The 27,063-nt window shown below is 44.9% G+C and overlaps 1 protein-coding gene and 1 long non-coding RNA gene across 2 annotated transcripts in view; one reads left to right on the top strand and one right to left on the bottom strand.

Moving 5' to 3' along the window:
* LOC119264776 overlaps positions 1-25,617 on the top strand; it is a 44,153-nt gene extending 18,536 nt beyond the window's left edge. Inside the window, exons 3-4 of the long non-coding RNA XR_005131215.1 lie at positions 1,409-1,455; positions 24,628-25,617. This is a non-coding gene — a long non-coding RNA (uncharacterized LOC119264776). The remainder of the gene's footprint in view (positions 1-1,408; positions 1,456-24,627) is intronic.
* The window catches only part of LOC108443648, a 381,331-nt gene that overhangs the window by 128,940 nt on the left and 225,328 nt on the right, over positions 1-27,063 (bottom strand). The gene's annotated exons all lie outside the window — the stretch shown is intronic.

Consider the following 27,063-nt stretch of genomic DNA (forward strand, 5'->3'; position numbering starts at 1 on the left):
AGAGAAAGTTGATTATAGAATGCACGTTCAAGAACTTTTGAAAGGAAAGAAAGAAGTGATACGGGTCTGTAGTTGTTGACATCAGAGATGTCAAACATGGGTTTCTTCAAGATGGGGAGTACTCTTGCCATCTTGAAAGTTGCTGGAACTTCACCCGATGCCAAAGACTCGTTGATGAGAAACATGATGAAGGGCAATAGGCCCTCAGAGATTGACTGAAACAAAGCAGATTGGATTGGATCCAGTGGGCATGTGGTTGGGTTACTGGATTTGATCAGTTGAAGGACAGCATCTGTGGAAAGAGAAGAGAAACAGTTTAAGGGATCGAGAATGAGATGATGCGGTCTAGTGGAAGGTGTGGGGACAGAGGGAAAAGACTGGTGGATTCTATCAACCTTCTTCTCAAAGAAGGTGACAATCCTCAGGGGTGAGAGAAGAGGGTGCAAATGTTGAAGAGCTTGCATGTATCACATGCTGATGCTTCCATGTTTTTAAGCTGGGTCCAGTTCTCTCCATGGTCCCTGTTTTTAAGCTAGTTCTCTCACCATACACAACTCAAAAAACACACCAATAACAATAAAGCAATAACCGGATCTATAAAATTTCCTGAGTTAATAAATTAGAATATTACAGATTCCCAAACAGGGAAACACACAGACTTAATCAGATTATCTGATTAAAATCAAAACCCAAAAGAAAGAAACACCTTAACAATGTTAAAGACTCAGAGATCATAATGTAGAAAATGGCTCCATGAGAAACACTGGAGCCCAGAGAAGACTCTAATCAATACAGCTCAGAACAGAAACACACACTCTCTCCTCATCCAGCAAAAATAAAGATCCCAGAGAAGATTATTACAGTTCAGTTCAAACTGAGATTTACCATTTGAAGAAGAAGTGATTCAAACTGAGGATTGAATACTCATGTGCTTAGGAGAGACACCAGAACGCGTCACACTACCGGATAAACACGTTTAGGAGAGATGCCGGAATATGTCACACTATCAGACGAATGCTATCTCTCCAGGGGTAAGCCAGGCCAAAATAACAAACCAGACCCACTTACTCCACCCACAAGTCTAAGTACCCTATATGCAACCAGGAGAAAGAGGTATATACAATGAAAATGGCACCTATCCTCTTCTGGCACAGACACAATGAACAGAGACACATTTACTAACAGAGACACAACCCACTTCTGGGTTTTTGCCACCTTTTTATTAGCTTCCTGGAGGGATATCTCTGGCAGCCGTCAGAAACAGGGACGGCTGCACCTAGTGGCATGGAGGGATACACAAACAGACACAGAAGAACACAGAAAGAACAAGAAACACAAAGAACAATATACATATATAGGCACAGCCATAATAGTGTGTATATGTGTGTGTGTGTGTGTGTGTGTTTAGATTGGAACATGGAGATGAAAACAGAATGAAACCAGGACTGAAGAAATGTAAGTACACACGCACACACACACACAAACACACACACACACACTCACACACACGTTTTGTGAAAATCGTGACATAATCCTACAACACTGGAACTCCTTTCTGAGAGATCTAGAGATGAAAACAGGTCTGTGTTACAGAAAGTTAATATATTAAGTTCATCAGTTGATATTTTATTATCTACCATCTTTAAGACGTCTGAACTTTCACAGTCCAGTCAGGACATTTTCCAGTTTAAATATCAGGAGATAAAAACACACGGTGCTCCTGTTCAGACCACACGGTAAGGACATGATAAACTCAACACACACACTGTTCTGACTGTTAAATCAAGGACAGGAACAGAAAAACTCCAGTACTTGAATAATAATCAGGTGTATGAATGATGCGCCGTGACGCTGCGTAACAAGGCATTATAGAGAGTGAATAAGGAATTTATCAGGTCCCTGAGTTTCACTATAATCAGTGACTTCCTCTGATGTTAAGATATTCTTAATCAGATTCATTTTCAATTAATTACCTTTCTTTATAAAGACACTCATGATCCCTTAGATCAAAGGATCAGCTCTGTTCCCTTTTTCCAAATTCTGCTCAGCCTAATGGAAATCACAAACTGAAAGACTATAAAACAGGCTTATAAACAGACTTTAAACACACTAAAGACTTAAACAGGCTTTAAATAGGCTTTAAACAGATTTTAAACAGGCTTTAAACAGACTTTAAACGGACTTTAAACACACCAAACAGGCTTTAAACAGACTTTAAACACACTAAAGACTTAAACAGGCTTTAAATAGGCTTTAAACAGATTTTAAACAGGCTTTAAACAGACTTTAAACAGATCTTAAACAGACTTTAAACAGACTAAATAGGCTTAAACAGTAGTACCTTAAACAGTAGTACCTGCTCTGTCCATGGGGGACCTGACCACTGAGGAACAGGGTAACAAAGTATCAGAGAAGCAGATGGACTACAGTCTGTAACTGTAGAACTACAGAGTGAAACTATACGGTCAGTGGAGCTGATAAAACGGACAGTGTAGAAACAAGATTGCCTACAAGGTGTTAACAGAGCAGGCTCCTTCCTACCTGCACTCACTCCTAAAGGCTTACAGCACCGCCCGGCCGCTGCGATCCTCCAATGAACGTCGCTTAGCTTTGCCAAACATTCACACAAAGCAGTCGAGACTGTTCTCATACTTGATTCCCCAATGGTGGAACAAGCTAACTTCCACTGTCAGAGCAGGGGCGTCCCTCGCTATTTTTAAGAAACTCCTGAAGACATAGCTCTTTAGGGAGCACTTACTCTAATCGCCTCTTGCAATCTAACCACTACCAACCTCATCTCCTTCTTGCCCTCCTTCCCTTCTCTACCCCGCTATTACCCTTTGGCCTCCTTTAAGGCCTGACTATGTTTGTTCTATGTACCTCATTATTTGTAAGTCGCTTTGGATAAAAGCGTCTGCTAAATGTAAATGTAATGTAAGTAAGTGGGCTTACTGAAGTGGCTGGTGCGTGAATGTCTACAGGGATTATTTTGTAAAGCCAGTTTATTTTTGAAGGTTTATGTGCTCCTTTAGCTTCTGAAGTTTCTCTTCTACTACTTAAATGTTTAATCTGTTAGCACAAGCATTACAAAGGCTACCAGGAGACTCCATGGCCTGCACAGCATTAACTCAGGAGCTAAAATAACCAATCCTAAGTATGATCATCTGCTCAATATACATTAACTTCCATAATGTGCTGGAATACGCAGATCAGTGAGTTAATGTATCAGCCTAACTGTATATATATGTTTCTAAAACAACACAACATTCAGATGTTTAATCCAAGACCTTTATGCTCCATTTCTGTAGCTCCTGTAAGAGTTAGTGCTAATTTTATGAAGCTACAGCTGTAAAGAAAATCTTAAAATACTTTATAAATTCTAGAAACTGTTGTGTGGCTAAACATTTCCATTTAACTTAATCATATCATATAAGCATATCACTTCATTTGTAACACTGAAGATGACGTTCAGGACTTCTGGTTCAGGACAGCTCAAAAACGCCTATGACAGTAATTTGAGGATAAAAACCTTTATTTTACAAACCTGAGTCACCTGGTTGACTGTCCTGAACCACAAACACAGGTGTGGTGAATCATCTGCGCATATTCATTTCTTTGTTTGGTCATCATTGACCAGTCCTCCTAAAGACCCATCCTGCTTTGCAGCATCAATTCTAGACTCCATTAAAGCAAACAGAAAGAGAAAGAAGCCAGAATAAAAGTTTATCGTGTTCAGTCTGGTGGTCTGTGTGTAAAGTGTGTTCATCTCCAGGTGAAAACATCCAAAGCCCACCGTTCCTCCTGGCTGGACGAGTGACTAGAGAGAAGACATCCTTGCTACTGATTGGTCAGCTGTGATGACATGGTGCTCTTAAACGTGCGGACTGATAATGTGGAGTTTATTGTTGAGACTAGAGGAGAAGTTTTCAGTCCCAGTGCTTCACAGACGTAATGAAACGTGAGCATGAGGGAGTTTAAGAGGCTGAACACTCCTTTATACAGCAGAATAACATCTACACAGCTTAGGAGCCGAGACAGGTTTGGTGTCTGAACTTTGCTTTTAGTTTTAGTATTAGAGCTACAAAGCTAATGTAGCTAAAGTTAAATTAGCCTTGTAGCTCCAGTGCTAAAGCTAAAGAAGCAAACTTCAGACACCAAACAGGTTTTGGCTCGTGAGGCTTGTGAGGAGGAAACTGGATGAATGTGATTTTTCAGTTAACTGTTTCTTTAGTTTCTAAACATTTTAAAGTAAAACAGAGTAAAACACTTTACGGCTGTAAAAACAGGACAATCAGTTCTGACAGTCTTTCAGTCCCAACTGTGTTTGTATATGTAGTCACAGCATTTAGCAGCTTGTCTGTTTTCATCACCCAACTGAGACCAGGACCACATTGCTGCGCTGAGTCAGACTGTATTCTGACTGTCTAACAGCTTAAATTGTGTTTTTACTGGACCCCCTGCCAGTGAAGACCCTCCATGCCGTTTAACATCATATAGATTCTAACTCCAGTCATACAGTCCTAATTTAACTGTGTGAATAGTGTCTGATGAATATGGAAAACATGCCACTGTTCACTGCCATAACACTATTTAGCCATTTGGATACAGACACCTTTCTGAAAACTGAGGAATTCTGTCTCCAGTTCCTCTGTTTAGTCTGGATGTTGTGATGTGCTGCAGGGCATCACTGATCGGGGTGAATCTCTGCCGCATCATCAAACTGCATGAACATGTTGTTGGTTATTGACCTGCTTAGTCAGCAAGTCAAATGAATAATTTCAGTCTTCCACACTTTAACATGTTTTTATAAAGGTAACGTTAGGCAGGATAAGAGGCAGCTGGGACATTATTCTTCCAAAACTCCAACAGGGTTTTTATTTAAATGTAAATAAGAAGCTGCAGTCATTTCTAAAGTAATGTTGATGGATGTGCTTTAAGGGCTGGTAAACCGTTCTGTTGAGATCAGAACATTTTTAAAGTCTCCTTAAGCTACAACCACATCACCTGGTGTGACATCACACATATTCCCAATCTGGAAAGCTCTGTACAGTTTCAGGTATTCCTGAAGAGAACAGCTCTGATCCAGCTCATTAGCTGATTATGGAGCCCTTCATTAGCTGGATCAGGAGCTCTGGGGAGCTGGATTAAGAGCTGCACTGGACTCAACAGCAGCAATGTGTTTATTCCCTTTATACCTAAACACGGAGACAAACAACAGATCATCATTTACACTAGAGAAACACAAAGATCACGAGAACAATTAGCTGATGGTGGCTTCTTGTCCAGATGTTCCAATCCACCTTAAATGATGCACATTTACACAGGCGTCAGAATGTAACTGTGGTGTCGTTTAAGGTGGAATGGAAAATTTGAAGGAGAAGCTGGTGAAGAAGAACCCAACTTCAGCTTCATGTTTGCACTATTACAGACTGCTCCACAATATAAACTACAGCCATATATTATTGAGCCAACTACTATTTGTAGATTAATAATTTTGTCCAAAAAGTCCAAAAAGTAAACTAGCTGGCATTATCAGTGCGCATGCGTGAACGTGCATGCTGCCTGTTACAGTAGCTCCCGTTCATGTTCTTTCATTTTTGCTCGTAACTTTTCTTTACCTTTTTAATAGTTTATTTATTTTGATGAGGCAATTTAGGGAAGCTGTGCCCTCTCGAAACATGCGAGTAGAGAGGGTTTTGGTCTGTTTTTTCGCCTTGAAAGTGCTACTTTCACTCACTCCCCGTGTCTGCCGCGGCGATGCAGCATGGCCGCTTTGTTTACACCCGGGACCAGCTGATCGCGCTGCAGCCGGTCGGCATGGCGACCAGGACAACGAACATCCCCGAAGAGCTTTGGAGACGGATGCACAGGGGATGCAGAGAGGGAATTAACCAGCGCATGGGGAAAGCGAGGGAGAGACGTCGGAGGCTTATGGAGAAGAGGGGATATAAGCCGCGTCTCCCCTCCATCATCATGGGCAACGTGCCATCATTGTGACTGTCTACATTCCCCCCTCTGCCAACCCGACGTCGGCAAGTGACGTCATTTATTCAACAACAGCACGTCCCCAAACACAACACCCGAGTGCCTTTATCGCCATATCAGGTGACTTTAACCATGTCGCTATGGCCAAGGCACTACCACACTTCACTCAGTATGTGGACTGTCCCACCAGAGAGGAAAGAACACCTCAGTTCCTGTTATGTGCCGCTGGTAAAGAGTCAGCCTGTGACCAAGCGGACCGTGAGTAGATGGTCTGGGGAGACTTACGAGGCACTGCAGGATTGCTTTGAGGCTACTGATTGGTCTGCACTCTGTGAGCCGCACGGAGAGGACATCGACGGGCTCACAGAGTGTATCACGGACTACATTAACTTCTGTGTGGACTCCACTGTCCCAACCAGGATTGTTAAATGTTACCCAAACAACAAGCCGTGGGTAACGAAGGACATTAAGGCTCTCCTCAACAAGAAGAAGAGGGCCTTCAGAGCTGGAAACAGGGTGGAGGTGAGAACGATCCAGAGGGAACTGAGGACAGCTATCAAGGAGGCGAAGGACAAATATAGGAGGAAGCTGGAGTGGAAACTCCAGCAGAACAACATGAGGGAGGGTCTGGAATGGAATGAGGACCATCACCAGCTTCAGGTCTAGCAACAACAGAGGAGTAGAGTGCAGCGTGGACCGGCCAACAAGCTAAATCTGTTCTTTAACAGATTTGACACGGCAGGCTGTGCCCCCCCCAGCCTGACTCCTCTGCTGCCAGTGCTGACCATACCACTCATCCCCCATCCCCCTCCTGATAGCCTACCCCCCCTCTTGTGACAGCCCATCTCACACCTCCATCCCTCCCCCACCCACCACCTCTACAATGTGTCTCACTGCTGACCAGGTGAGAAGACTCCACACAAAGAAGGCTGCAGGCCCTGATGGGGTTCCAACCAGGGTGCTTAAAGCCTGTGCCACCCAACTTTGTGGAGTACTTCAACATGTCTTCAACTTGAGCCTGAGTCTCCAGAGGGTCCCCATGATGTGGAAGACATCCTGCATTGTTCCTGTCCCAAAGATGCCACGACCCAGTGACGCCAAGGACTACAGGCCAGTGGCACTGACGTCTCATGTCATGAAGACCATGAAGAGGCTCGTCTTGGATCAGGTCCGACCCATAGTCCAGCCTTTTCTAGATCCCCTCCAGTTTGCCTATCAGCCCCGCCTGGGAGTTGAAGACGCCATCATGTACCTGCTCAACAGAGTTTATGCTCACCTGGATAAGCCAGCCAGCTCTGTTAGGGTCATGTTTTATGACTTCTCCAGCGCATTTAACACCGTCTGGCCCGCTCTTCTGGGTGATAAGTTCACAGTGATGCAGGTAGATGCCCCCCTTGTGGCCTGGATTGTTGACTACCTGACTGGCAGACCACAGTACGTACGCCTGCAGCACTGTGTGTCGGACAGAGTGGTCAGCAACACTGGAGTCCCACAAGGTACAGTCCTCTCTCCCTTCCTCTTCACCCTCTACACCACGGACTTCAGCTACTGCACAGAGACTTGCCACCTTCAGAAGTTTTCTGATGACTCTGCAATAGTTGGATGTATCAGCAAGGGTGAAGAGGATGAGTACAGGGCGACGGTGAAGGACTTTGTTGCATGATGCGAGCGGAACCACCTGCAGCTCAATGTGACAAAGACAAAGGAACTGGTGGTGGACCTGAGGAGGGACAAGGCATCGGTGACCCCTGTGTCCATCAGGGGGGTCAGTGTGGACACTGTGGATGATTACAAATCTGGTATCTGGGTGTGTATACTGACAATAAACTGGACTGGTCTAAGAACACTGACGCCCTCTACAGGACGGGCCAAATTCGTCTCTATTTTCTGAGGCGCCTGAGGTCCTTTAACATCTGCCGGACTATGCTCAGGATCTTCTATGAGTCTGTGGTGGCGAGTGCTATCCTCTATGCTGTTGCATGCTGGGAAAGCAGGCTGAGGGTGGCAGATGCCAACAGACTCAACAAATTGATCCGCAAGGCCGGCGATGTTGTGGGAGTGGAGCTGGACTCGCTGAAGGCAGTGTCGGATAGGAGGACACTGTCTAAACTGCAGGCCATTATGAACAATGGCTCCCAACCACTCTACGACACGGTGATGAGACACAAGAGCTCATTCAGCTCAAGACTCACTCTACCAAAATGCACCACAGAGCGCCACAGGAAGTCATTCTTACCTGTGGCCATCAAACTCTATAACTCCTCCATCAGTGTGTGATTCACAAAACTCGAAATGTTGAATGTTGAAAATTGCACGAATGTTCATATGTGCAATAATAACAATTGTGTGTGCAATAACTCAGAGGGACACTAACTTAATTTAAATAAGTTAAATAATTGTAACTGCTTTATACCTAATGTTTCATATTACTATCACAATCACCGCCACCTTACTATATTCTTAAGTACTTAAATCTGGTGTACATACTGTAAATTCTCTATATTGTCTTAAATTATTAGTAAAGTGTTTATTTTTACATAAATGGCTGCAACTGTAACAACTGCAATTTCCCCCTGGGACGAATAAAGGAATCTGAATCTGAATTGTCGCCAAGGGTATTAGCATTTATGCTACCCGCTACTGGTGTTTATTGCTCATATTTTGACTTTGGCCCAATCAGAAATACACAGTTACACTTATATATGTTTGCCCCCTTATGGTGCACCAGACTACATCACCCCCTGGTTTATACTGTTAGACCCAGAAATATTTGGGTTTCTGAAAAGGAGGACACCTTTTTTGGGGTATGATATGACACAAATGACATGGTGTCTGTGTAAAAATATAAAACATATGTACACCAACAAAAACATACACTGACATTTTTTGAGTGTAATAGTGATAGACTACGTAAAAAAGAGAATAATAATTTTTTAAAAAAGGCTCCTCTTCAGCCCTGGAAAAAAAAGGCTCCTCTTCAGTCCTTCTCTTGCGGGGTGTATTTGTCAGAAGACTGCATCTCTTTCAACAGTTTACGATTACCATTTAGTAGGTATGAAAATCTTTGCAGGTCATGTTCCTGAAATTGTACTGGGTGCACAAAATCCATTTCAGTTAATCCACAGATATGCGATTCCTCTCCTTCGTCCACTGCGTTTGCATCAGTGAAAAGATGTGCTCCACATTTGCATTGTGGGCAGGTATGGCAAAAAAAAACCCCAACTGTACCATTTTGAGCAGCTCTGAATGAAAATCAACACTTTTTGATCTTTCAAAAAATTTGGTCCACCTCTGATGTGCTTGTAGATCACTGAATTCTGCACCATTTTTCTCAATGAATTTCTTGAGATTGTTGACCTGATCAAAGCACTTTGCATCATCAACTTTGACTCCCTTTTCAGCCAGGTTCTTGATGCAGGCCTCTACATCATTCCAGTCTGGAATTTCACTCAGATCCATCCACATAAAACTCCTCCATGGGTGCCATCCATTTCTGAAGGTAGTCGAGACATGAGTTGTACAGGCCCTGAACCTGAGCACCGAAATGGTCACACCTTTGCCCATATCCATCCTTCTGCTTTTGAGCCAGCATACTCTTGACTTTGAGAGGCATGAAGTTGTTCATCTTGTGCTCATGAAGCAAGCTCTGGACCTTGTTCAGAATCCTCTTCACCTCCACAACAGTGTTACCCTCCCTCTCCATCTGTTGAATATTGGACTGAAACACTGACATCAGTGAATGCATTTGCCACAGGTAAATCTCACTGAACTCATCCTCAAAAAACATCTTGATCTGCACTGGTGGCCTGTCCTGGGACAAAAAGAATGCTTTCAAAGCTGGATACATTTGCAGTAATCGCTCAATCCCTGGGAATAATTACAGCCATCGTGTCTTGCTGTGAGAGAGGAGCGCCCTGTAATTAACATCAGCAAACTCACAATACTCCTTCAAATTCTCTGTGCAGACAGTGTAGATATTAAAGTGGTGATAGATTTTGAAAATTATTTGCTCAATGTCAAGGTCTAGTCCAGCTCATATCCTGAACAACACAATTGTTCAGGATATGAGCTGGACAGCCAACACCAATAAGAGCGGTGTTCTACAGGGACTTCTTTAAATTTGCAAAAACATTATTTCCTTCCTCATTACGCCGGATTCCTCCAAACATTGTATTGCAATTATCCCCAGTAAATGCAATGCATTTAGAAAAGATTCCCTTCTTTTGCAGTGTGTCTTTTATGTACTGAGCAATGGTGTCAGCTGATTCATTTGGGGTGCTTTTGATTTCAATTAATTTGCTTTGCACACCACCATTCTTCCAATCGTAACATTGGATCAGCATAGGGAACAGTTTTACTGCTCCATGGTTGCTGCCATCAGTGGAGATGCCACAGTAGGGAATACCTTGAAGTGCTTCTAAAGCAACGTCAACAGAATGCGGGGCTATCACGGAATTTACAATGGCTTCAGTCTTCGTTCGGGCGCATGAGAATTTTTGAGCTGTTGGGGAGTCTGTGAAAGCCTTCCTTAACAAGCCAGATGTGCAGTCCTGACCTGTAGCTTTCGTGGTGCTTAACTGTATGAAAAGCAAAGCTGCCTTCTGCTGCAGTGACGGCTACACTGTCTGACTTTGTCACAAAGAAATCTGTGACTTTAGCTGAAGAGCTCTCGCCCCTGGCTGCTTTCGCGTGCTTTGTTGAATTGACGTGCACCTGCAGGTCATTGGCACCTTTATTTGCCACAGACACATAAGTGCTTGCCTTACACGTCAAGCACTCTCCCTCATACGGATCATGACCCTGGCGAAAGAACAGGAATTTTTTCTTTAACTCCTCCGTAAACGTACACTTTCGTTTCGGCATTGCCGTAGAACCGGCGGACACACGTGCTTTCGCTTGTAAACCCTCGGGGGTGGACTAGCACGCCCACGCTTTCTTCTTCACACACACACACACAATGCAAAGTAGATAGATTTGAGGAGAAGGGCGTGACTAATTTGTGATACAGAGAAACCTGGAATGGAGTGGAATGGAACGGAGTGGCAATTCTTATCACATTGCATTCTACATGTATTATGTTTGAGGCAGTTGAACAAAATCCCGGACGATTTTGAAATTCCCCCCGGACATTTTATTTAGGTCTCAAAAGTAGGACATGTCCGGGAAAAAGAGGACGTCTGGTCACCCTGCATGATATGGGCTCTGCATGCCACCACATTGGATTTGAAATGAAACAACTGAGATGCAATTGAAGTTTAGACTTTTAGGTTTAATTCAAGGGGTTGCACAAAAATATCCTATGAAACGTTTAGGAATTGCAGCCATTTTTCTACAAAGCCTCCTCATTTCAGGGGCTCAAAAGTAATTGGACAAATTAACTTTACCATAAATAAAATGTTCATTTTTAATACTTTGATGAGAATCCTTTGCAGGCAATGACTCCAAATGCAAATGCCACACCTGGAATCAACTCCAGGCCTTTTACTTGCCTACTTGATGATGGATTAATGAAATAACAGCCCATGCAGCCCACAAAATAGCTTTTGAGATAATTGTCCAATTACTTTTAGACCCTTGAAAAAGATACAGCTACATATTAAAGAGCTGTAATTCCTAAACCCTTCCTCCAATTAGGATGTGAATACTCTCAAATTAAAGCTGAGAGTTTGCACTTTAGGCTTATGTTGATTATACAACTGTATCTTGAATATGTTTCGGTAAACAGCTAAAATACCAAAACTTGTCACTGTCCAAATATTTATGGGATTAACTGTACTTAAAGGGGGACGATGACGGAAGATCATTTTCTCAATGACGCGTGAATCGATTCAACAAAAAAGAAAAAGGGAAAAAAACACCAATCCAGCAATCACTCCAAGCTCACTGCACTGCAAACTTCTACCATTCAAGTGAACACTGCAGTCCATCCCCTAACATTCCTCCCAAACTCCCTGGACTAGACTTAACCCCACGCAGACTGGACTATAACTAAAGCAAAGATAATAGTAGTTAAAATAACTAAAACAATGCACCCACTCTAGCCAGTGGCTCACAACACACTAAATACAACACACAGTATGGCCACAGGCTAGAGGGCAGCTTAGACAGTAAAATACTTTCTTTAAAAGTTAGAGCAGCATCTCAATTAAAACTCATAAAAAACAGAATAATTAAAGTGCTAAGGGAACAGCAGCTGGCCCAGGGTGTACGCTGTAGTCAGTCTGGGGTACTAAGGCCAGCACTGTAAACTGGACGCCGCAGTTGGTGCTGACTTTGCTGATTCTCCAGGCTACTTGGATTAACATAGTCGAGACTGAACCTGCAGTTCCAACAACACAGAATGCTGGCACCAAGATACCCACTAACTTAGCCTAGCAGCAATGAACCAAAACCTGCCACCAGGACCCCAAGGTGTTTGTATATATGCCTGCTCCATCCTAATTACGGACGTAGGCCACATAGAAAAACACAAACAGAAGGTGCTCCACTACACAGGCTCCATATACGGTATATCAACACCACTGACTGACCACAAACGACGGTGACCAGAAATGAGACTAACTAAAAGAACTGTATGATAAAAATCACTGCCTAGATATTTTAATGAGCTGGTCTTAACTGCCTGTTTTTAGCAGCTAACTCAACGTTACTGGTCTGTTACAGCAAAATACATTTGGGCAAATCACAAATCTAGAATTATTATAGTTCAAATGGGAGCTCCTCAGCCTGCAGGTTGGGGTTTAGATCATCCTGTCAGTCAATATTTATGCCATCTTTCTCCTGTTAGTGCTGAAAACAATAAGAACGGGCTTTCACACGGAGCACACAGGAACGTTTTAAGCTGCACCAGACTGCTCTTGCTAAAGTCCAGCTTGCTACCTCACACCCACTAAACCCACCTTAAGTGCTGTTTCAGACGGTTTCAGGGCTAGTTTCGGTCGAGGGGGCGTGGCAAACCCCCTCACGTACACACCCACGGCAAATAAAGGCAGTCTGGTCACGCTGATCTCCTAACACGCTAACAGCTGTTTGCAATTTGCACTCCTATTTACCACGCCCATTCGCTGAGGCGTCAGCCGTGGGTGTCAGTTGTTGTGTGAAGACCTAACTCGGGTAAAGACCCGCTAGTCTACCTGCGCGAGTCCACCGGGCAAGACTGCCAGTCCTGCTGCCTCCCAAAATGTGCTTCCAACACATCCCCGTTATCTGCCGTATGCACAGAAGGCGCAAAATAACACACAGGCGCCAGAACCATTCTAACTTAAGGCCACTACGGCAAACCACGCCCACTGCTGCCTCATTCTCAGTTGGGCTGTGGAACTGCCAGTCAGCCGTTAACAAAGCTGACTTTATCGCCTCTTATGCCAATCTTTTATCATTACAACTACTGGCTCTGACTGAAACCTGGATTAAACCAGAAAACACTGCTACTCCGGCGGCACTATCAAACAATTATTCCTTCTCTCATAACTCTCGTCCCTCAGGTAGAGGAGGCGGGACTGGCCTATTGATTGCAAATGGCTTGAAACACACACCACTGCTACCAACAAATACGTACACCTCTTTTGAGTATCATGCCACGCTGGTTAATACTCCAGCTAAACTTGGCATTATTGTCATCTATCGTCCTCCTGGGCAAATGGGTGAGCTTACAAATGAACTTGATATACTGCTTTCTTCTATCCCAGATCAAGATTGTCCCATGCTTATTCTAGGTGATATGAACATCAACCTTGACAGTCCGTGCTCCACAGACTTCATATCCCTCATGCACTCTTTCGATCTGGAGCAGGTTCCAAGCCCTCCGACTCATAAAGCTGGTAAAAATCTGGATTTAATTTTTACTCGCAACTGTGACAATGACTCGCTAACTGTCACCCCTCTGCACCTCTCGGATCACTATTTCATACAACTCAATGTTTGTATTGAGAAAAAAACAAAAGCTGCTCCAACTATGGTCTCGTTCGCAATCTTAGAGACCTCTCGGCCAACCAGTACTCCTCACTGGTCACTGATAATATGCCTCCACCAGGCTCATTTTCATCACTCAATGTAAATGATGCCACTGATGCACTCTGCTCTACGCTAAGCTCATGTCTGGACGACCTCTGTCCCCTAACTACTAGAGTCATGCGCTCAAATAAACCACAGCCATGGCTTAAAAATGATACAGTCAGGGAACTGCGCTCCAGGCTCCGGGCTGCTGAAAGAAATTGGCGGGAAAAACGTATACATGCAGACCTAAAGAACTACCAACTGCTCCTGGCTTCGTTCTCAACCTGCCTCACTACTGCAAAAGCTGAATTCTATCACAGCAAAATCAACTCTCTCACTGACTCCCGGAAACTATTTGCAACGTTTAATACGTTGCTCAATCCTCCACCTCCACCTCCGGCTACCTGCCTTACAGCCGAAGCCCTTGCCTCTTTTTTCACTGAAAAAGTAGCGGCCATAAGCAGCCAGTTCACTGATGCAATGTGTAGCGGTCCTACTACATGCTCTGCTCCTCTGTATCCCTCGACCAAAGGTGCCATCTTCTCCTCGTTTACTCCTCTCACTGAGAGCGAGGCACTGACTCTTGTAACATGTAGCCGTCCTACTACATGTCCACTTGATCCGATTCCTACCAAACTACTACAAACCATTGCACCTGCTATCATCCCAGCTATCACACACACCATCAATGCCTCCATAACTACTGGTGTGTTTCCAACTGTCTTTAAACAAGCCCAAGTCACACCATTGCTTAAAAAGCCTTCTCACAACCCTGCCCAGGTTGATAACAACAGGCCAGTCTCACTACTACCCTTTCTTTCCAAAACTATAGAAAGAGCAGTCTACAGTCAGGTCTCTGGTTTCCTCTCCCAGAATGAGCTCCTGGACCCAAATCAATCAGGTTTTAAAAAAGGGCACTCCACTGAAACGGCTTTTATCTGTGATTGAGGCACCTAAAACTGCCAGAGCTGCAGGACAGTCCTCAGTACTCATTCTGCTGGACCTCTCAGCCACTTTTGACACAGTCAATCATGAACTTCTCCTATCTACTCTATCAAACATGGGTATCTCAGACAATGCGCTACTATGGTTCAGATCGTACCTCACTGGGCGCTCATTCAAGGTGTCGTGGCATGGAGAGCTCTCCTCAGCCCACTCGCTATCCTCTGGGGTTCCCCAGGGATCGGTACTGGGACCCCTTCTCTTTTCTATTTACACCACCTCTCTAGGCCGGGTTATCCGCTCACATGGCTTCTCGTACCATTGCTATGCTGACGACACCCAGCTCTATCTGTCATTCCCGCCTGATGACCCGTCGATCTCTGTGCGGTCTGTGTCGGTCCTGCCGCTTTGCGCTGTACAACATCAGACAGATACGGCCGTTTCTAACACAACAAGCCACCCAACTCTTGGTACAAGCAGTGGTCATCTCACGCCTCGACTACTGCAATGCCATACTAACTGGCCTCCCGGCCTGTGTTGTAAAACCACTGAAGATGGTTCAGAACGCTGCAGCGCGTCTGGTCTTTAACCAACCAAAACGGGCGCATGTCACCCCACTGCTCATTGAGCTCCACTGGTTACCGGTTGCTGCTCGTATCAAATTTAAAACTCTTACAATTGCCTACAAGGTGTTAACAGAGCAGGCTCCTTCCTACCTGCACTCGCTCCTAAAGGCTTACAGCACCGCCCGGCCGCTGCGATCTTCCAATGAACGTCGCTTAGCTTTGCCAAACATTCACACAAAGCAATCGAGACTGTTCTCATACTTGATTCCCCAATGGTGGAACAAGCTACCTTCCGCTGTCAGAGCAGGGGCGTCCCTCGCTATTTTTAAGAAACTCCTGAAGACAGAGCTCTTCAGGGAGCACTTACTCTAATTGACTCTTGCAATCTAACCACTACCAACCTCATCTCCTTCTTGCCCTCCTTCCCTTCTCTACCCCGCTATTACCCTTTGGCCTCTTTCAAGGCCTGACTATGTTTGTTCTGTGTACCTCATTATTTGTAAGTCGCTTTGGATAAAAGCGTCTGCTAAATGTAATGTAATGAAAACCTACTCAGATGAGGGCTGGAGGGACATTTACACATATATCTTTGTGATATTGACTTCTGTGGGAAAGAGGCTCTTTTCCACACCCCCCACCAAACTGTCATCATAATGGCTTTGGGGCGTATTTAAGGAATACTGCACGTAATTTCACAAGCCAGTCTTGACACATTTCTACATTACTGTCAACACCAGGTTCGTCCTCAGAATCAGTGTTAATCCTTTGGTAGAGTCTAAAACTGGTTTAAAGGTAGTTCTTACATTTACTGCATTTTGCTGACACTCTTATCCAGAGCGACTTACAATTTGATCATTTTACACAGGTAGGCCAAGGTGGTGTTAGGAGTCTTGCCCAAGGACCCTTATTGGTATAGTGTAGGGTGCTTGCCCTGGTCAGGGATTGAACCCCAGTCTACAATGTAGAAGGCAAAGGTGTTAACCACTACACTAACCAACCTTAGGTAGTTCTTAGGTACTTAGGTACTGATGAACATGTTAGACCTGTCGCAGTCTCTCATTAAGCCCTCACAAAACAAACACTGCTCTTAATAAAGTCGTGAGTTTGTCCTACTCACATTTTAATGTAAATCACTCATAATAAAGTAACAGTGAATAATAAATAATGATAAAGTAAGAGTGAATAATAAATAATGATAAAGTAACAGTGAATAATAAATAAAGATAAAGTAACAAGTATCTCTATCTCTATCTATCTATAAGGCCTGACTATGTTTGTTCTATGTACCACACTATTTGTAAGTCGCTTTGGATAAAAGCGTCTGCTAAATTGTAATGTAATGTAATGTAACAGTGAATAATCACACTGCGCCGTCGGCCGCCAACCACCAGTCATCTGCAAACATCATGGTCCATGGAGCCTCCTGCCTGACCTCATCAGTCAACCTGTCAATCACCATTGCAAACAAGAAGGGGCTCAAAGCTGATCCCTGATGTAACCCTACCTTCACCTTGAAACCATTTGTCACTCCAACTGCACACCTCACCACTGTCTCACTATCCTCATACATGTCCTGCACCATACATTCCACCACCAACTTTCCTTGTCTTCTTTCCTCTGATTAGACAAAACATTCAACACATTCTTGCCAGTTTCTCTCACCACCTTAGCTGTATTTTCCCAGTCCTCAGGTAGCTCCTCATTGCCCCCAAGAGCCTGTTGCAATTTTTCCCTGAACCGCCTGCAACCATCCTCCTCCTTCAGCTTCCACCATCTAATCTTACTCCAAAATTCCTCTTTCTTCTCTAACTGACAACCAACCTGTGGTGCATATGAACTGACCACATTCAAAATCACACCATCAACCTCCAACTTCAGGCTTATGATCCTGTCTGACACTCTCTTTACATCCAGAACACTTTTCACAAGCTGTTCCTTTAGGATTATCCCTACTCCATTTTTCTTCCTCTCTACACCATGATAGAACAGTTTGAATCCACCTCCTATTCCTGAATGTTCCTGGCCTTGCTTCCTTTCCATCTGGTCTCCTGGACACACAGAATATCTACCTTCCTTCTCTCCATCATGTCTGCAAGCTCTCTGCCTTTACCAGTCATTGTCCCTATGTTCAGAGTCCCTACTCTAACCTCCACACTCCTGCCTTTCCTTCTCTCTCACTGCCTTCTAACCCGCCTTCCTCCTCTCCTCTTTGATGGTCTTCGACCTACAGTAGCCCAATTTCCACTGGCACCCTGCTGGTCAACAGCACCGGAGGCGGTCGTTGTTAACCCGGTCCTCGACTGATCCGGTATGGCAATCATATTTGTGGTCCGCATGATAGTTTTGGCACAAGTTTTATGCCGGATGCCCTTCCTGACGCAACCCTCACCATTTATCCGGGCTTGGGACCGGCACCAGAAGTACACAAAGTACACCCCTAATGGCTGGTTTAAACTAGACAGTCACATCTACTCACATCAATTCCTCCTAAACCAGAACAAACACAGAAACCCTTAAACACGGTGAGGGACCGTAATAAGCTTATTAGCTGAACTGCTAGTTGGCTCTGTGGTGCTGTTACCTGTGAACATGGACCAAAGATCTTTTCCTTGGATGATGTTACAGTAACTTTGTCTTTTCCATCCATCCATTATCTTCCGCTTCTCCGGGGTTCGGGTCGCGGGGGCAGCATCCTAAGCAATGAAGCCCAGACCTCCCTTTCCCCAGCCACTTCCACCAGCTCTCCAAGGGGGATTCCGAGGCGCTCCCAGGCCAGCTGGGCGATATAGTCGCGCCAGCGTGTCCTGGGTCTTCCCCGGGGTCTCCTCCCAGGTGGACTCGCCTGTGACACCTCCCGAGGGAGGCGTCCAGGAGGCATCCTAACCAGATGCCCGAACCACCTCAGCTGGCTCCTCTCGACGTGAAGAAGCAGCGGCTCTACTCCGAGTCCCTCCCGGATGACTGAACTTCTCACCCTATCTCTAAGGGAGAGTCCAGACACCCTGCGGAGGAAACTCATTTCGGCCGCTTGTATTCGCGATCTTATTCTTTCGGTCATTACCCAAAGCTCATGACCATAGGTGAGGGTGGGAACATAGATCGACCGGTAAATCGAGAGCCTTGCCTTATGGCTCAGCTCTTTCTTTACCACAACAGACCGGTAAAGAGCCCGCATCACTGCTGACCCAGCACCAATCCGCCTGTCAATCTCCCGCTCCCTCGTACCATCACTCGTGAACAAGACCCCGAGATACTTGAACTCCTCCACTTGAGGCAAGAGCCTATCCCCGACCCAGAGAGGGCTCTCCACCCTTTTCCGCCTGAGAACCATGGTCTCGGATTTAGAGGTACTGATTCTCATCCCAGCCGCTTCACACTCGGCTGCAAACCGATCCAGCGAAAGCTGAAGTTCGCGGCCTGATGTCCCCAATAGGACCACATCATCTGCAAACAGCAGCGATGTGACCCTGAGCTCACCAAACCGGACACCCTCCATCCCTTGACTGTGCCTAGAAATTCTATCCATAAAAATTATGAATAGAATCGGTGACAAAGGGCAGCCCTGACGGGGTCCAACTCTCACTGGGAACGAGTCTGACTTACTGCCGGCTATGCGAACCAAACTCCAGCTTTGTTTGTACAGGGCCTGAATGGCTCGTAGCAAAGAGCCATGTACCCTGTACTCCCGAAGCACCTCCCACAGATTACCCCGAGGAACACAGTCGAATGCCTTCTCCAGATCCACAAAGCACATGTAGACTGGTTGGGCAAACTCCCATGAACCCTCCAGAATCCTGGAGAGGGTGAAGAGTTGGTCCAGTGTTCCACGACCAGGGCGGAACCCGCACTGTTCCTCCTGGATCCAAGGTTCGACTATAAGCCGGACTCTCTTCTCCAGTACCCCTGCATAGACCTTGCCAGGGAGGCTGAGGAGTGTGATTCCCCTGTAGTTGGAACACACCCTCCGGTCCCCTTTTTTAAAAAGAGGCACCACCACCCCAGTCTGCCAATCCAGTGGCACCGCCCCCGATGTCCACGCAATGTTGAAAAGGCGTGTCAGCCAAGACAGCCCCACAACATCCAGAGCCTTGAGGAACTCAGGGCGGATCATCCACCCCTGGAGCCTTGCCACCAAGGAGCTTCTTAACTACCTTAGCGACTTCGGCCTCAGTAATGGACAAGCCTATTCCCATGTCCCCAGACTCAGCCTCCTCACTGGAGAACGTGTCGGTGGGATTGAGAAGGTCCTCAAAGTATTCCTTCCACCGCCCAATGACGTCTTCAGTCGAAGTCAGCAGCACACCATCTCCACTATATACAGTGCTAGTGGCACACTGCTTTCCCCTTCTGAGTCGCCTGACGGTTTGCCAGAATCTTTTCGGAGCCGACTTAAAGTCACTTTCCAAGGCCTCACCAAACTCCTCCCATACACGGGTTTTTGCCTTGGCGACAACTGAAGCCGCAGATCACTTGGCCTGTCGATACCTGCCAGCTGCCTCTGGTGTCCCACAGGCCAACCATGCCCGGTAGGACTCCTTCTTCAGCTTGACGGCATCTCTCACCTGGGGTGTCCACCACCGGGTTCGAGGATTACCGCCCCGACAGGCACCAACTACCTTACGGCCACAGCTACAGTCAGCCGCTTCAGCAATGGAGGAACGGAACATGGCCCATTCTGAGTCAATGTCCCCCACCTCCCCCGATATCTGGTCAAAGTTCTCCTTGGATCACCACCTTATCGTGGTGGAGGGGTTTGCGTGCTTGAATGATCTTAGGAGCTATGTTGTCTGGAGCAAAAGCTCCTTGTAGGGTCTCCCATGGCAAACTGGTCCTAGGTGACAGGTCAGACAAAGTGTGATCCATAATAACCCCTATGAAGACACAAAAACTGGACTTGTGTACCCTGCCCGGAACAGGGTTACCGGGGCCCCACCCTGGAGCCAGGCCTGGGGGAGGGGCTCGCCAGCGAGCGTCTGGTGGCCGGGCATTTACTCATGGTGCCCGGCTGGGCCCAGCCCGAAGGAGTTACATGAGTCCCCCCTCCCATCGACCCACCACCAATGGGAGGGGCAGTAGTAGGGGTTTGGTGCGTTGTGGATCGGGCAGTGTCCGAAGGCGTGGGCCTTGGCGTTCTGATCCTCGGTTGCTGAAACTGGCTTTTGGAACTTGGAACGTTACCTCTGGTCAACTTTGTCTTTTGATGAATTAAACACATTTTTACACAATACAACACTGACGTCACTGTGCAGTCAGATTGAGCTCTGATTTGATAGGATTTTAAATGATACTAGACAGTAATAATGTTTAATTATTAAATATTATTTTTATATTGTTCTAACCTTGAGTAGAGCGGTGTGCCGTTAAGGTTCTTCTCCATAATCAGACATTAGCTGTAAGCTCATCTCAGGTCACCGTCTCAGGATGCCACCAATCTGCTACAGGATAACACACTCACACATGCAGGTTTTTAAGTCTTATGGGGACATTCCGTATCAAACCAGTTAGAACGTGTTTACAGTTTTCCCTTTGCTCTAAAGAGAAGCTGGACATATTTAAAAGTATCGTTCAGATTCTTCTAGACCAACTTAAACTCTGGACACGTTTAAAATTAACAGTACAGGAATGTGGTCATTACGCTGTGTTAGAAGGACAAAGATGGTTTACTGGCACTTTATACACAAACACAGAATGAATATGTGGTACAATGCCAGGATGTGCTGATTAAGCCAAACACTGTATTGGGCTTCATTCAAAAAGCAGTAAAGGCTGAAACACATCTGTCTCAGCAATGTTCCAGAAACAGGAATTAAAATCCAGAACCTGGTTCCAACCGTGATCTGATTGGCTACGTCAGACGCTGTTCTTGTCGTTGTAGTTGGTCTTTCTCATTTGCTCACTGTAAATATATGATCATGAGGATCAATGTGAAAGTTTCAGAAAAAGACTAGAAATGAAAACATCAGTTAATCTTGTTTTCATTCACAGTGAATGTTCATCTTTAAATTCCCTGCATCTCCATATTAAAGCTCCTTATAGCAAATAAACACAGATGGGTTTTCCTGCCACTGTGGGGGTTTTCATTTTGGGCTAACAGGGTCATCGGTCATCAGGTCTCCAGAGAGACTCGTCTTCCAGAGCAGCATCAACACTGAAACACAGAAATAAAGCACAACAGAAACCTTTAGTTCTAGAACCACAAAAACAACAGAGAACCATTTAAAATGAGCACATCAGCCTGTCCTCACACATTACACTGACCTAGGGATGCAAATTATCGATTAATTCATTAATCATTAGTTGATTGATCTTATCGATCGACTTTCGATTAATTGATAAGCGGCGTTTTTCACCTGAAACACCCACAACTGCCTTAATTTGTATAGGGTTACAGCAAAGTAATTTTCTGCCTTAATTTGTATAGGGTTACAGCAAAATAGAATGAAATGTTCACAGGGTCCCTGGACACAACATGGAACATTACAGGGCCTCAAACCAGAACAATCAAATAAAATAATGATCAAATCATGTTACCCTTTCCTGTCTGAAATGTGGCAAATGGCTATACAGCTCATATCACAACTGGACCTATATATTTTTGTTCAAGAAAATGAACATGTTAACATGGTCAGGGGTAAGGCGTGTGCGCAGTCTATTTACAGTGAAGCCAGCTGCTGAAAATACACGCTCAGATGGGACTGATGTGCCTGGCGTACACAAATACTGTTTTGCTAGTTTTGCCAGCGTCGGAAACCTCCCTTCATTCACTTTCCACCAGCATGTGGGGTTCGACTCAAGAAGTGCAGGAGGGTCCTTTAAGTACATGTCCACTTCGCTCTCCACGCCACCTTTGCAGGCATTGGAATAGGTTTCACCCAGGAGTAAACTCATAGCAGATGTAGCCCCATGTCGCTGAGGAGCTGCTGTCTGGACAGTGTTCCCGTCGTCTCCAGCTGTGGCGGCACCTGTTGCTGTGACGCTGTCGTGTTCAGCTGTAGCCAGTTCAAGCAGTTTGGAATGAGCTGACCTCCTGGTAGCTGGAGGTAGAAATCCCAGGTGTTTGCGGCGAGGGTCAAGCATAGTTGCGACCATAGGGGTGGATGAGTCGAGGTCATCAGACTTAATCTGTTGAAAATAGAAACAATAGGCCTACAATTATTGAAAACGATACAACTGAATGACAATTACATTAGGGCCTATTGTTTGCATCATTATTTTTTTAATCATTATTATTATTGTTAATATTATTATTATTATTATTATTATTATTGAATATAGATAGTTTTAATAATTAATGGATGCATACCTTCATGCGGTCGCCCAGCAAATCTCGCACTCTTTCCTTGAACTCTGCGACTTTGTGGCTGTCCCTTCTGCAGCGCAGAGGTGAATGTTCATTAGACTGAACGTGACTGCAAGATTTAGCGTGTGTGTAAAACATGCAACTGATTTCCAGCTGACTCGTGTGGGGTTGTTTGCTTGGACAATGTTTCTAGCGTTGTCGTGAACACACACTGTAATGTGACCGGAGAGTCCCCAAGTCTCCACAACATCATTGAGCTTGTCAGCTAAATTGTCAGTGTTGTGTCTATCCAACATGTTCGTCGTAATCAGCACTGCAGATTTTAGCTTCCAGTTCTCGTCTGTGTAGTGGCATGTCACGGTAATGTAACTTTCTGTTGTTAGAGCCGTCCAACAATCTGTTGTCAGGGCTACAGCAGTAGCAGTAGCTAGCTTTGTTTTAGCTCACTCTTCTTTTTTTCGTAGCGAGCTTCGAGACGGGAGGTTATTGATGGCCTCGAAGGGATGTTGTAGCCTGGCTCTAGGAACGCAATGAGATCCTGAAATCCTGCACCGTCAACTGTGTTGATTGGCATCAAATCTCTCTCGATCATGCTGCATATCCTCTCTGTAATGCCCTCCGCCCTTCTCTCATCACATGCTCGCCTTCCCAGTGTAGCTGTGATTTTAGGTTGACCAGGTGTACTGGTGCCATGCAGGACAGCTGCATGCACGGTCTTCAAATGATAACTGAGTGAGCTAGTGGAACTGTTGTATTTCAATACCGCATTACACAGAGATCATTTGACTTCTTTGCCTAAATTAACAATGTTGAAATGGTCCCAAACCGCACTTCTTTTCGCCCGCTTCATTTTGTTTTCAACCCTGGTCTCTCACCACACGTGTTAACCTCTCGCTCTTACGCTCTGTTCAAGTTACTACAGTAGCACCCTCTAGCGATTAATCGCGATTAATACATTTTGTTCGAGCAACCTCTTGATCGACAATTAATCTAAAGTCGATTAATCATTTGCATCCCTACACTGACTGGACACTTCATTAAGTCCACCTGCTTGTTTCTACACTCACTGTCCACTTTATCAGCTCCACTGACCACATAGTTTCTCTCTGTAGTTCTACAGTTACAGACTGCAGTCCATCTGTTCCTCTGATACTTTGTTACCCTGAGTGCAGAAACTAGGAGGTGGACTGAATGAAGTGGCTGCCCAGTGTCCAGCTAAATGAGAGAGTAATATCATTCATACTGAAAACCTTCCCACTGTAATGAAACTCAGACATGACCACTTTCAGGGCATCAGGGCACGTTTTCTCTCTCCTTTCAGGTTCATGTTCAGTTCTTAGTTTCCTCTGTGATCCAGAAGAAAACTTCCCTTATCAGAATGGACACGGCTGAATACGCCACAGCCTACGAGAGAAAACAGAACATGCTGACCACATCAGACCACATTAACCTCAAACATATCAATAAACACAGCCAATTAAATATGAATATTAAACGACCTTTTTCTGGATTTCTATATTTCAACCAGATTCAGACAAACACCATAAACCATTCAAATCAGCTGAGAGGTCCTTACAAAACTACACAAAACAACACCCGCTCTCTCTCTCTCTCTCTCTCTCTCTCACACACACACACACACACACACACACACACACACACACACACGGCAACAGACACACACTCTCTCTCGCATGCGCGAACACACACACACACACACACACACACTCACACTGTCTCTGGTGCGCGAGCGAGCACACAAACTCTCTCTCTCTCTAATGTGTCTCTCTCTCTCTCTCTCTCTCTCTGTCTCTCTCTAATGTCTCTTCCTGTGTGCAGATTCCTGTGACTTCACTCTGGATCCAAACACAGTGAACAGATTTCTCTCTCTGACTGACGGGAACAGGAAGGTGGAGTATAAGTGGGTTGATCACTCATATCCTGATCATCCAGAGAGATTTGATTGGTGTTGTCAGGTTCTGTGTAGAGAGAATCTGACTGGACGCTGTTACTGGGAGGCCGAGTGGAGCGGAGATGTTGAAATAGCAGTAACATATAAATCAATCAGGAGGAAAGGAGACAGTCCAGACTGTCTGTTTGGACTGAATGAAAAGTCCTGGAGTCTGTACTGCTCTAATAAAAGTTACTCTGTCCGTCACAATAATAACATCACTAAACTCTCTGGTCGGCCGTCCAGTAAGAGAGTAGGAGTGTATGTGGACTGTCCGGCCGGCTCTCTGTCCTTCTACAGCGTCTCTGATGATCAAAGACTGACGCACCTTCACACGTTCAACACCACATTCCCTGAACCGCTCTGCGCTGGGTTTTTTATTGATTACGGCTCCTCAGTGTGTTTAAAATAAAATCTCCTCCTGAGTGAAACACAAACCATAAAAACATCATATTTGTGTGGTTTTATGTGTAAAACAGTGTAAAGATTCATTTTTATGTCATGTTTGAAATACCAGGACACTTTAAATCATAATCTGGTGGCCTCTGCCTGAAAGCTGAAGATGGGTCATCACTGGGTCTTTCAGCAAGATAATGACCCTAAACATGTGGCCAAATCTACACAAACATGGTTCACCAGACACAAAATCAAGCTCCTCCCAAGGCCATCTCAGTCCCCAGACTTCAACCCAATTGAAAACCTGTGGGGCGAGCTGAAGAGGAGGGTGCATAGGAGAGGACCCAGGACTCTGGTAGATTTAGTTTTAAAGTGTGGTAGAAGATTAAGCGCTGTCTTGTTGGCAAAAGGGGGTTGTACAAAGTATTAACATCAGGGGTGCCAATAATTGTGGCACAGATGATTTCATGTAAAAGAAATTTTTTTCCCACTGAATAAATGTACTTTAATTAAAGGTTGGATTTTTCTATTTTTTTGCATTGTTGTCCTATATTATAAAAAAAAAAAAATATTAGAAGCCTAAAAGCATCTTAACAAGGGGTGCCAATAATTATGGAGGGCGCTGTATGTATATGTAAAGTGTGCAACACAACATGCAAAATCAAAATGAAGAACATTTTCATAACCATGCTCAGGGTAGGAATCTAATTTTCTGTACAGGTTTCTGTTAACTGAAAAGTTAAATATCCATAACTGATGTTTTTCTGACAAGTTAAGAGTGCGTGGAGTTCCCAACCTGCAGAGGAAACACAGAGAAGCTGATCCCTCTCCAGACTCTGAAGCATGTTGTAGTACTTTGAGGTAACACAGGTCTTGACATCACACCAGAGACGTTCAATCCTAGGAACATGTAAAATAGTTTTAATCAGAATCGAGTCAATGCAGACACATCCGAGGAATTTAGTTCCGTCCATTGGTGAATGAAGCAAACAATACAGACCATATGATGAACAAAGAGTATTAGCATGTGGAAAGAAACCGCCCTGGTGTCTGGTAGTTCTGAGGGGTAGAAGTTATCTAGGCCCAGCATACAGACAATGTATCTACAGGGCCATGAAATGTATTTGCCACTTCAGTTTCGATTTTTCATATTTGTCACACATCAGTGTTTCAGATCTTCAAACTACTTCTGATACTAGACACTGGAAAACTAAGTAGACCAGTAGACCGAAAATACTGTTTTTAAATGACTTTATTTATTGAAGGAAGAATGCAGGAGTGGCCGGCCTACCAAAGTTTCTCCAAGAGCACATTGACGACTCCTCCAGAAGGTCACAAAAGAACCCAGACAAACATCTAAAGAGCAGCAGACCTCACTTAACTCAGTTACAGTCAATGTACACAATTCCACAGTCGAGAGAAACAGGGTGAAAATGACATTGTTGGGACAGTTGCAAGGCACAAAGCACTGCTGACCAAAAAGAGCACAAAGCCTCGTCTCACATTTGACAAAAAACATCTAGGTGACTTTTGGGACAAGATTCTGTGGACTAATTAGTCAAAAGTGGCTCCTTTTGTGAGACATGGGTCCCATTACATCTGGCATAAAGCTAACACTGCATTCCACCACAAGAACTTCATACCAACAGTCAATGTGGTGGTAGTGTGATGGTCTGGAGCTGCTTTGCTTCTGCCGGACCTGGATAGCTTGTCATAACTGATGGAATCATGAATTCTGCTCTCTATCAGAAAATCCTGAAGGAGAATGTCCGTCTGTCAGTTTGTGACCTAAAGCTCAAGCGCATTTGGGTTATGCAGCAAGACAATGATCTGAAGAACACATGCAAGTCCACCTATGAATGGCTCAAAAAACTAAATTGAGGTTTTGGAGTGGCCCAGGCAAGTCCTGACCTGAATCCCATCTGAAG

Source organism: Pygocentrus nattereri, chromosome 12 (assembly GCF_015220715.1).
Source record: "Pygocentrus nattereri isolate fPygNat1 chromosome 12, fPygNat1.pri, whole genome shotgun sequence".
NCBI classification, from domain to species: domain Eukaryota; kingdom Metazoa; phylum Chordata; class Actinopteri; order Characiformes; family Serrasalmidae; genus Pygocentrus; species Pygocentrus nattereri.